Source organism: Phasianus colchicus, chromosome 5, assembly GCF_987193195.1.
Source record: "Phasianus colchicus chromosome 5, bPhaCol1.hap1.1, whole genome shotgun sequence".
Classification (NCBI taxonomy): Eukaryota; Metazoa; Chordata; class Aves; order Galliformes; family Phasianidae; genus Phasianus; species Phasianus colchicus.
The window spans coordinates 41,608,190-41,620,167 of record NC_143440.1 but is presented as its reverse complement, the minus strand read 5'-3'; positions in this window follow the sequence as shown (position 1 = coordinate 41,620,167).

Here is an 11,978-nt window from a genome sequence, read left to right as displayed (position 1 = left end):
TTTACCATCTTCTCAAATATCCTTTCAGTTGTGTGTTGTGATAATGAAATAGTTGGTTTATCCTTTCTCCCATGCTATTTAATGAGTGAGAACCTTCCATCTTTACTGTTTTTTTTTCTGTTGCTATAGTAGTGGTGAATCTCATTCTTGTTTTCTGGTTAAATGCATTTTTAATTGTTTCAATAAATGAGCTTTAAATACATATAGTAAATGTTAATGCTACAGTATATAACATCATATGTAATAGCAGATTCAAATTAAATGTTAAAATAGAATCTTCAGCTGCTTGTGAAGCAGATATTTTAGCTTTAGCATCCCTCCCTCTGGGTTTCAACAGAGCTAATTGCTTATAGTAAACACTTGTGTTAAGCTGAAACCAGGTGTACACAAGCTTAGAAAGATCCACCAGAATTCAGAGCCTTACCAGCACAGGTGACAGACATTCAGTGATGCATAAAGCCTCCTTTTAGAACAACAGTTAGAACGTATTTCAAAGTCCTCTGACATAGTTGAAGTCTTTACTAATAACCTTACCTCTGCACATAATGTTCTGTATTTCCATGATTATTCCACTGTACAAAGCACAGGGAAAGCACACAAGATAGTAATTAAACATGTTTCTTTCTTTCTCAGTACTCATACAGGGAAAAGGTCTTTGGAGCAACTGTTCTTTTCACAAATGAATAGTGAAATGAGTTGAAATAGGAAGATCTTCCATCAGGTCTTCAGATGAGTACTGGAGTCCTTCTGGAGAAGTTCTAGTTTTGTACAAGTGAGCAAGAAGAGCGTAGTGGGAGGCAAACTTTAGTGTTTTATATATAGACACCTATACTGTATTTATACATTGGTAAGCACATATGCACATGGTAGAAGTGATGACTTTGAGTCCCACTGGCTTTAGACTGTGAAGTGAAGAAAGTGGTAGGCAGTAGTCTCTGGCAGGACGAAGGCAACTTACAGAAGGCTTGTTAAATTAAGATGGGTTGAAAGCAATTATAACTTCTGTTATTAATGCTCTGTTAGGTACTAAAACACTGATAAAATAACTTGAATCTTGAACATAAGTATAGAGCAGCTTTAGTAGGTGAAGGAATCTCTTGTAATGGAGCAATGATAGTAAAACAAGTATTTCTGTTATGTGCTCAAAATGTTTGTAAACTAGATGAAAACCCTTGCTACAAATATAGGTCCTTTATTTGTTATCAGTGAAATCTGCTTTGGTTTTGAAAGGCTTAATATAACCATTATCTCTTGGTGGATAGAACAACATAATTTTTACCAATTGATTAAAGTTTATTAAGGATATGAAACATCAAACCAGTGGATATAGTGTACAACTGCATGTGTAAATTGCATAATCAGACAAATGTTCAAAAAAGTGTTTTCTAAAGAAAAGAAACTTCACATCTCTCCTTAATTTGTTGCTCATAAGTGCTGCTAATAGCAGTAATGCAAGGTTTTTCTGGGTGAGAAGTTTTAATTTATTAGTTTATTAATAAGCAACTTTTTTAAAAAAAAGTTACAAATTTCATTTCTGCGGTGTTATTTCTCTGCTTTGCCCTTCTCCACATTTATTAGCTGAAATGAAATAAAAATGTTCAACTTATTTTATTCTGCAGAACTACAGTGTTTTGTATGATAATTTAATCATTTTCATGCCTTCTGAGGCATTAGTAGTGTTAATCTTTAATAAATCTTAGGGCCCAATAATATTGTAAAAGTGGTGTTAACCAGCCTAAGAAGGCTTTGTGAAAGCATGCAGCATCTGTTAGAATGATTTTTATAGTTTTTATGCAACTAGGTAGAGGAAGATATCTAATGAGCTGTTTTGGGTGGCTTGCTGAGCTGAATTTCCTGTGGTGCTGGTTGCAGCCTGGGCAGCAGCAGGAGGTGGTGTGTTGCAATACTCTACTCTTGTGAGCCTGCTGGTAGTGCTGCACTCCCCATGAGGGTTAGGACTGCAGAATGGCAAGGACAATTGATGACCCCCGAGATCCTTCAGACTGTGGTGATGCAGAGGATATCAGTTTACGTTAAAATAAGTTAACGCAATGGTTGCAAGTAGCTAGTGGTGTACTGAACAGTGTTAATTTGATGAGTATGACATGGGCCATTTAATTTGCAATGAATCATCTTGCAACCATATTCTCACTCTGAAAAACAATGGGCATCTGGTAAATCACAGCAACTGAAGTGGCAGGTTCATTTGGTGGCAACCTTGGAGTTTGCAGTATGTCCTATTCCTAACAAAACAGTTCTGAAGTTGGCTGGATAACTCATGTCAAACAATACTGAGATAAGTTTTAACTATCTTTTTGCTCATAAGGAATTTATCTAAAACTTGGGAGTTTTTTAGACTTGTTTATTAATTATTTCCTGAATCCTTTTTCTCAATAATTGATCTGTCACGTAGTAGGCAAAGATGGGACTGTTGCTCTTTTGATGATCAGTTCAGGAGTAATACAGGTATACATGTACTAAAGTAAAATATATATTCAATGAACAGCTCTTATAAACCTGTTCCCTCCTCTGAATTGTGTTCATCTACTTCATAGTAATTTTGGAATAATTGCATCTACTTAATGAAAGTAAGTAAAAAAAAAAAAGGATATGACATCTATCTAGGATTAAAACACATGAACAAAATCTGTGGATCCAGGTCTAGACCTGCTTCTGATGTTACCTAACTGCAGGAATGCGTGACCCAATCTGCCCTGTTCTTTTTTTTAATGCCACTGTTTATCTATGTATTAGATGAGTGATTACTCCAGCCTCCTTTCTCAAACACTTGAAATTCTTAAGGTGGATTTTTGTCCCTTGTGATTTGTCCCTGTAGCTCATGTTTCATGTTATAATCTCTGGGATTGAATTATGTGGATCAATCCTTTTCTAACAGCAGACCTTACTACTGTTTGTTATCACTTCTTGATATGGCTGAGCCCAAATTTGCAAACTGAAATCTGAAGCCTAATAACAAACAAATCTGTCTCTTTCAGATTTGTATTGTGTGAATTTTAAGGGAAACATGAGATTTCTTGGTTAAAAAAATATACATGTACTTTGTGTACATTGGTGACTTCAGTTTTTGTGACGTGCTTACAGTCTCTTATGTGTGCACCAAGAAGACAATGACAGCAAAGTCACACTTAAAAAACAATTATTCAGTAAACTGGGCTTTTGGCTGATGTTGGAGATGTTTACTTCAAAGACTAAGAATAGTACCAGAGTACCTGGGTTCAGTTTCCTCATAAGACACTACAGAGCATTGCTCCTTCTGTGGGTTTGTTAGGTGTAATCAAATCAGACAGTCTTAAATGGAGCTGCTTGGGAATGCTGCTGTCCTCCTGAAAAAATGTTTATGCATCAAAACCTACTGTAAGAGAAGCCTAGATGACAAAGTCAAAGCTAAAGAAATAGATCTCTCCCTGATGACAGTGTCTGCCCTGGGAAAACAAGCAGTTCTTACACCTTCTGATCTGCATCTTATTATAGTAAATAAACCAGTAGTCAGAATGTTGTTCCTGATTGGACTGGACAGTGATATCTCGTGATGCAAATTGTCAGCTCTGAGTGTCTGTGCAGCTCAGGGCAGCACACTGCAGGGCTGGGTTGCAGGGGCTCCTGTTGCTAGGCAGAGTTGCTAGCCTCATGCACTCAGAAGTGCGGTGTTGGGGCTGGCAGCAAGGTGCTGTGTGTCTGCCCCTCAGCTGCATGGCCCATGGTTGGGTGCCAGTTTGAGCTGTGTGTAAGAGGCATGCACTGTTTAAATCTGGTGAATACTGATAACCTGACAGGCTTAGCAGCCCTGACTGTGAGCTGTAAGCAGCACATAGTTACAAGGATGTTGTCTGGTTCATCCTTTCACAAGTCCGGTGCCTATATTTGGAAACAACCGAAAAACCAACCCCCCAAACTACCTTCCTATCCCATTGTTAGATGCATTGTCTTTGGTTGAGCTCTACATATTAAGATACAGACAAAAACAACTATTAAAATTCCAGAGGTTAATTTATTAACCGCAGAACTGCTTTACTTGGTACCTTGACTAAATCTGCTTGCACAAATTGCATTGTTCCTAAATCACCTAAGATACTTCACCTGCAAGACTTCTTTTTCCCCTTGCAGCAAACTGTTAGGTGTTATTTGGGAAAAAAATTAGTTTGCCTTACTTTGAAGATGTTCAGAGTAAATTTCTGTCTTTAAATCTGCTATTGTGAGTCTATCTGTGAGCCTTATGGTGTATCAGGATCTGATTTTTATATCATGTCATATTTGATAGGCTGGAATAGCTTGCTTTCCTAGCACCTGAAGCACATTAGAACTAGTTATTTACCTAATTCCAACATTCTCAGGGTTAGTATGTTAAACAGACATGAGCTCCTGCTGTGGAGGTGTTTAGGCAGATCTGTTCTTAATACCTGGAATATGTATCCCCAGCCTCTTCCTTATGGTCCCCTTGAATTTTGGCTGAGACCAGCTATTCTGGGATCCACAGCCCAAATTCTGCTTTCTGTTCCTCTGAGGGTTTCAGTGTTCCCCTTCTCTCTCAGTGCTTGTGAGGCCATGCCTGGAGTGCTGGAGTGTGTGGTTCTAGGATCTTCAATACAAGAAATATGTGGAGCTATGGAGGAGAGCCCAGCAAAGGGCCATGAAGGACTGGTTAAGGAACTAGATAATTGTACCCATGAGGAAAGGCTGACAGAGCTGGAACTGATCAGCCTGGAGAAGGCCCCAGGGGTTTCCAGCAATATGTACAAATACCTGCAGTGAGGGTGTAAAGAGGACAGAGTCAGATCTTTTTGGTTATGTCCAGGGATGTGGCACGACAGGAGGGATAGGATAAAACAGTGTCAGTTCATTTGTTTTCAGGTAAAGCTTATGATATTGGGCTCTGTATTCAGTTGTGGCAGATCCTAGGTTGTGCCTGTTAAGTTCACACGAGCATACGGACAGTAAGAGGATAGACAATACTTATTGTGATACTGAGTTCAGCAAAGATGACTGAAGCTCATCTCTGTTTTAAAGGGAACTTCACTTGTTGACAAACAGTTAAAAACAAAAATGCTTAACTTTATTTTGGAGAGGAGGGTTCTTCCCCAGACTTCTTGGTTAGAGGAACATGTTTTTAGACAACAGACAACTTAAGTTTTTATCACATTTGGCATTCCTGCAGAATGTTCTATTACAAGGCATTGGATTTCCTTCCTTCAAACTTTCAGCTACTTTTAACCATAAGATCATCTTGTCTCTAACTCATTTGTCACTATCCATGCCTGTTAAACTACCCTATAGCAAAAATTTGGTGTTAATCTCTGGCAGCATGTGCTGAGATGTTAATGCTGACAAAGCTTTAAAGGGATAGCCCAACTACACTGCTGTAGCAAGATGTCTTTGGAGATTTATCTTGGATATGGAAAACAGGATAGGCCAGGAATTCAATCTAACCTGTTTAATAAATGGAAAAGAATTTGTGATTGAGGGATGCACATACAGAGATGTAAGCATAGTTCTGTATTTTAAGGTGAATGAGTAAACAGTCAGCACTATAATAAATCTCCAAGACATTTGATCCCAATAAACCATCTTAATCCTCAGGGCCATTCTGGCAGTGAGAGATAACTGCACAGAAGCAGAAATGTTCTTAGTATAAAACCCGTATCTATGTTTATTCTGCATGTTAGAGAGTTCCAGACTCTTTTCTCTTCTTCCTCGACACTGATGTGTGCTTCATCTGCAGTCTGCCAGCTCCTTATTTTGCTAATAAGAGCCTTTTAATTTGGATTTTTATTGTTGCCAGCAAGGCCTAAGACAAAAATAAAATATCAGAAGATAGAGTAAGGCTTAGGCTGATGCTTCCCTAGTGGTATGCCCTCCACTTCAATGATGATTCACCAGGGATAAGAGTCTCTATTTTTATTTTTTAATTAGCCATATATGTGAGCTTGTGCTGTGTGGGAGGGTGTATTTCTACACATCTGCACTTAAAATGCTTCTGAGCTGAATGTTTTTGTGGCTATTGTTTCCTCACTGCTGCACTGTCTTCATTGTTGTTTGCATTGCAGGCAACGTGCTAGGGCTCAGAAATGCAGAGTCAGTAAAGTGCTGAAACTTATTTAACTTGTTGTCCTAACTGAAGACTGAATCACACTTTAATGGTTGAGAGTGAGTGCATATCCTATATCTAGAAATAGCTGGTCTTCAGGTTGCGTCACCATGTCATATTTGCGCCCCTCAACCAAATCCTCAGTTAAGGAGGATCACTGATGTACTGCAGTCTGCCTGCTATTCAAGCCCAAGCTGCATGGAAGGTGCTGTGACTTTTTTTTTCCTTTTATTCTGATAGTCTTCAACCCAGCATTTGCCACTCTTTCTAGTCTTTGAGTGTAAGGACATTCCAGCCCAGAACAGAATGTCTGATGGTGCTATTCTGACACTAGTACTCCTATCTCACTCCTGTGAGATAAAATTGAAACTGGGACTACTATTTATAGTTCAGAAATCTCCTGATAAATATGAAAATTGTTCCATTAAACTTGTTCATTGGTCAGTTTGTGAAATTTTCTTGGCTGGGTGGATGAACGGCTATTCCATACCAGGCTTTGGCTTAACTCAGAATTGTAAGTTAAAGGTAATTTCTGCCCGCCACAGGTGTACAGTAGGGTTGAGGTGTTGCATAGTATGACTTTTTCATCTATTTTTTTCTGGAGTTTCTTAGAAAAAAACAGTTACACTGTCTGTAGCTTGAGGTGCTAAATAGTAAAGTATTATGTCTGATGTATTTATCTTATGTTGTATAATCAATGAATATACACATGTTATAATTATGAAATATAAGAGTTTGGCTAAGCAGGTTATTACACCAAAGAAAGAATAGAGTGCTTATACTTGTCCTGGGCTTGCTGTAAAACTCCAAAGGAGGGATCTCCAGAAAGAGAACCTTCCCCATGGGTAGTCAGCTCTTAAATGGGTCTAGGAGATGTGGAGCCAGGCTCCACCCCTTCCAGCAGCACAGGTGAATTGCCTTTACTTGTGCTCCCAGGGCTGACTCATTGCTTGCCTCAGGTGATCAATCAGAGGTTCAGGCTGTGATTCAGCAGTTCCTATACATATGTGTACATTAATTGCAGTAGACCAGTATGTTTAATGCATTGGCCCAGCTGATGGACTGGGTTTGCATTTACCTAGAGAACTTATTTTGTTCCTTTGTTTGAGAAGAATGGCATTAGATCAATGGAAAAGTAATAATACATGGTGTTATCAGTTATAAAAACAAGAATTTTAAATGTATTTATTGATCTTATTCTTTGGAAGAAATCTTGACATTATGATCACTAAGAATTAGCCCATTTGAGGGGTCCAGAAATGTCAAGTGAATGAGAATCCTATGCTTCTGGCAGTTTACTAGACACAATGTTAGCAAGGTCTCAGGGAATAAAAACTGCCCTCCAAAATTTCCATTGTTACTGAATGAATCTTTACAATGCACAACATCGTCATTTTTTTGTTCAAAGTGTGGCTAATATTTTTTAAAATTAGTGAGCACCGTGAGTTAAATGGGGGGAAAAAAAGTCCACAGTGTTTTAAAAACAAAAATGTCAGAGGATTATGGAATGAGAATGTGCTCTGTTTACTTTAAGGAAAGTTTTTCCATTAGCTTCAAAGGAAGTAGTATTAGGTTTTGAGTGCTTGTAATAGTTATAACCCAATTTATCTAGATAACAAGATCTTTGTTAGCTGGAATCTTGGCAACACGATGTGCTTCAGTGCAGATTGTGAAAGATAATCAACCTCAACTTCCATTGACCCAGGATTTGTAGAACTGTAGTATGATGTATAGCCTTAATTCCTATAATTATGTGTAATAATATTGTGTTGTCATTGATGTTATAATTGGTATAAAAACTTGTTTATAGCAAAATGTTACAGATTGCGGCAGTGATTTTCTGCAGGAATTTGCAACCCATAAAGAATGTTGGTAGAGTAGAAGTTGCTTTGGGTATTCAAATGAATTCACATACATATGGTTTTACTGGTGTGTGTGTGTATATAAAAATAAGTAGGCATTCTTAATAAGCAGTTGATAACCCAGTACTTTCCATTCAAAAATGGTTCATTCTTATTTTAAAAAGGGCTTGTTGTCTTTTTAGAAGTCCCTGTGTTTCTTTTATGTGCTCTAAGTCTTTAGAAACTGACAGCCGGATCTTTGTTTAGAGAGGCTAAAGTTAATATGAGGACTGGGTGTATTCTACCTCTGGCAGCACCACAGACAGTGTACTTTAGAGACATAAGTAAAGAGAGCAGGAGTCTGGAAGCTTTAAGGGCTAATCTTGTTACAACTATAGATATAACCCCAGGCAGGACTTATTTTCCACCCTTACATAGAGGAGATACAGGGAACAACTCACAAGGTAACTATGGATGTAGATTAATGTCTGTGAATCTGGAAATGGTCAAGACTGAATAAACCATTATGCATTATATGATGCAACAGAAGCACTGAGGATCAAATACTTAAAGAGTGCAAATAGACCTACTGAAAGAGTCTTGTTCTTTATGTCTAGGTGAGGTTGGGATTTGGGGTGAAAACAAAGCAAGATGCAAGTAAACTCTAGTTTATAATGCAGATGGACAAAGAGGGCTTGATTTGAATTACACAAACAGTAATATTGCTGACACTTCTTATCTTACTTTTTTGGCTTTGGAAAAAGAAGTTTGCAGTGTGCTGCCTGGAAGGCCAGCTGTATCCTGGGTTGCAACAAAAGAGGGATGGCCAGCAGTGAGAGAGAGGTGGCTGTCCCCCTCTGCTCTGCCCTTGTGATGTCCCATCTGGAGTACTGCATCCAGGTTCAGGGCCCCCAGCATAAAAAAAAAAGTCATGGAACTGTTGCTATGTGTCCAGAGAAGGGCCATGAAGATGATCAGAGGACTAGAATGCCTCTCTTTTGAAGACAGGCTGAGGGAGCTGGGCTTGTTCAGCCTGGAAAAGAGAAGGCTCTGGGAAGACCTCATTGTGGCCTTCCAGTACTTACGATCAGGAGGGAAACTGACCTTTTACACAGTAGGATAGTGATAGGACTAGGGGGATGGTTTTGAACTAAGAGGGAAGACTTAGATTAGATGCTAACGGAAAATTATTTACTTATAGGATGTTGAGGCACTGGAACAAGTTACCCAGAGAAGCTGTGGATGTCCCATCCTTGGAGACTTCAAGGCCAGGATGGATGTGGCTCTGGGCAACTTATCTAGTGTGTGATTCAGTGGTTGGTAACTCTGCATACAGTGGGGGAGTTGGAACTAGCTGATCATTGATGTCCCTTCCTACCCAAGCCGTTCTATGAAACCAAAATCTCAGTCTTCACCTACTGCTTTAGTATGCTGCATGTGGGTGCTTTTTCTACCTTTCCATGTGCTCTTACAAATAGCTTTTGGATATTGTTCCACAGAAGAGCTCCTCTTACTCTGTGAGTTATCTTCCCACTTTCTATCCCTTTACTAAAGATTTCTTGTTACTACCACTTGTTTATTTTTGCTGCAAATTACTCTGCCAAACTGTAAGACTGAGAACTCTGAAGTACTATCTGAACTGAGGAAATCATTTGGATATAATTACTGATGGTTTTCAGAATTTCTCCATTTCCACTGTTCTTTTTATTATGTGATTCAGTCTCATTTTGTAATCCAGTATTTTAACATTTTAAGTAACTACTTTTGAAATCCAAGTATTTTTTCATACTGTACCAAAGTCTTTGGCAGGATTAATAAATATATTGATATTTTATTAAATATCTTTCCCAGTGAGTTTAATTTTTGGTGTGCTCCAGCTGAAGCTGTTAGGCATAGTGCCTAGGTTAAAATCACTGAAGAAAACATGTTTAGTTTTTCCCAGCTGCTGTACATTGAGGTTGCTCCTTTGTTGTCTTCTGTGAACAGATAGAGAAGAGATAAATGGAGTGACAGATGAAAATTTTGAATGACTTGAAGTTGTGGTTGGTGACAGGAGTAGGGGTTTGTGTTTCTGTTGATTTTGTACGGAGCTTGGGATCACGAAGTTTCAAATGAATTTAAGCGCATAACATGCTCATACAGTTCTTTGCTTATTTGTTGAAGTGGATTTCTATTCAGGTAATGTATAGCAGGCCTCTGACTTTCAGCCCTCTGAATTTGTCTCATGCTTTGGTGGGAAGTAATACAGTAAACCCTATGTTTACAGGGATCTTGTCCACCACTTGCCTGTATTATTTCATACATTAGAAGCCCAAGCAATTAACACTAGTTGTTTGACATTCTCTGACCATTACAGTGAAATGACCTCAGTTTTTACAGGTGTTTGTGTAGCTGATTTTCCCTGTTTTCAGTAAGAATTATCCACTTAAATGCCTTTAAGCCCTTTGTCAGTTGTATGCAGTTCAACACACGCTCTTGTGTGTGCATGCTCTGGACCTCTCTCATGTTATCCATGTTGAACAGTCCATGAACATTAAATCCCTGTAGACTAAAATGTTTACTGAAAATTTATTTGAATGGCACCATATCTATAGGTCAGTGAAACATGATGTGAACAGGCTTTTGAGAAAATACAGGTTATCAGAAACATTTGGAGACAGAAAATATTGCAGTATGCAATGTGCATGATCTGAGGAAAAACTAGACTGAGATGAAACAATCTTGATATAGTGTTCTGTGAAATTAGGTAAGTTTTAATTTTGTTTGTCGGGCCACTTAAGAAACATTGATACTCCTCATCAGTGAAAGTTTTACTGGAAAAATTAGTAAGGCAAGACTTCCCGCTCCAACCTTCTACATTCATAATGATAGCTCTTGTTGGAATTACTTCATTGCTGTCATGGCACATTTCATCTCAGAACCCATCCAGGCAATAGTCTTCTCTTAGTGTTCCTGGTCTCCCCAGGAGGCTGTGTGGTGCTCAGAGCTGGAAGCAAGTCTTGTTGCCTTTCCTTCTCACTGCCTCAGCTTGAATGTGAGGCAGGCATTTGTTCTGCTGTGAAGTACTATCTTCTGTGGACCATACCAACCTTAGCATCTAGAGATTTGGCGTCATAGAATAGGAACAGCTACACAGAAAAGGCTGCACAGGGAAGTGGTGGTTTGCAAGAAATGTGGATGTGGCACTTAAAGACTTGATTTAGCCAGCACCACCCATTGGTGGTGAGTCAATGATTGGATTAGATGATCCTACTGTTTTTTTCCAACCTTAATGATTCTATCTGTACATACAGAAAATATGACAAGTCTGTGATCCTGGCGGTTCCCTCCATGCTGATAGTTTTAAAAAGTGTTTAATTAAACAAACAAAATGCGGAGCTTTAGCTTTGTGTCAAATCATGTCTGTTAATTATAATTCATGTGTCTTTGCCTTTGTTGGGAAACAGCAACACCCAGTGACTGAATTTGGGTGCAGAGATCTTTGTTTTTTAATCATTATGATTAGACTCTCTGAAGAATATTTTCTCATGTCTCGGAAAGTAAGCCAGCCAGCCACAGCAATTGTGGAGAAGAGTAGCACCTGTGCGCTTCCCTCTCAGTGTGGTGGCAGGAACAGAAGCACCTGAAAAATGAACCAGCTATGAAGATGCTCCTCATTACTCCTTTCCTGTAACACTGGAACTAGGCAGAATTGAGTGTTTCTGTGCTCAAATCTTCATGAAGTGTTTTAGCATTTGGCCTGAAGAGGCTGTGAAAAACCTCTGCAGAAAGCAGAACAGTTTGTGTTGTGATGAACAGTTTCGTGAAGAGTACACTAAGTATCTCATGCAGGGATCTAAAAGTAAGATATTGCTCACCTGTAGGGAAATGCTGAGAGAAGCAATTACCAAGCCTTTGTTCTTGAAAAAAGAGCTATATCCCTAGCTGAGAGATCATGGTATGGTAATTATCTACTCCAGATTTTCCAGAAATCAGCAAGTCCAGCAGAGGGCCTAAAAGATGGATAAGGAATTAGAGCATCTGCTGTACAAGGA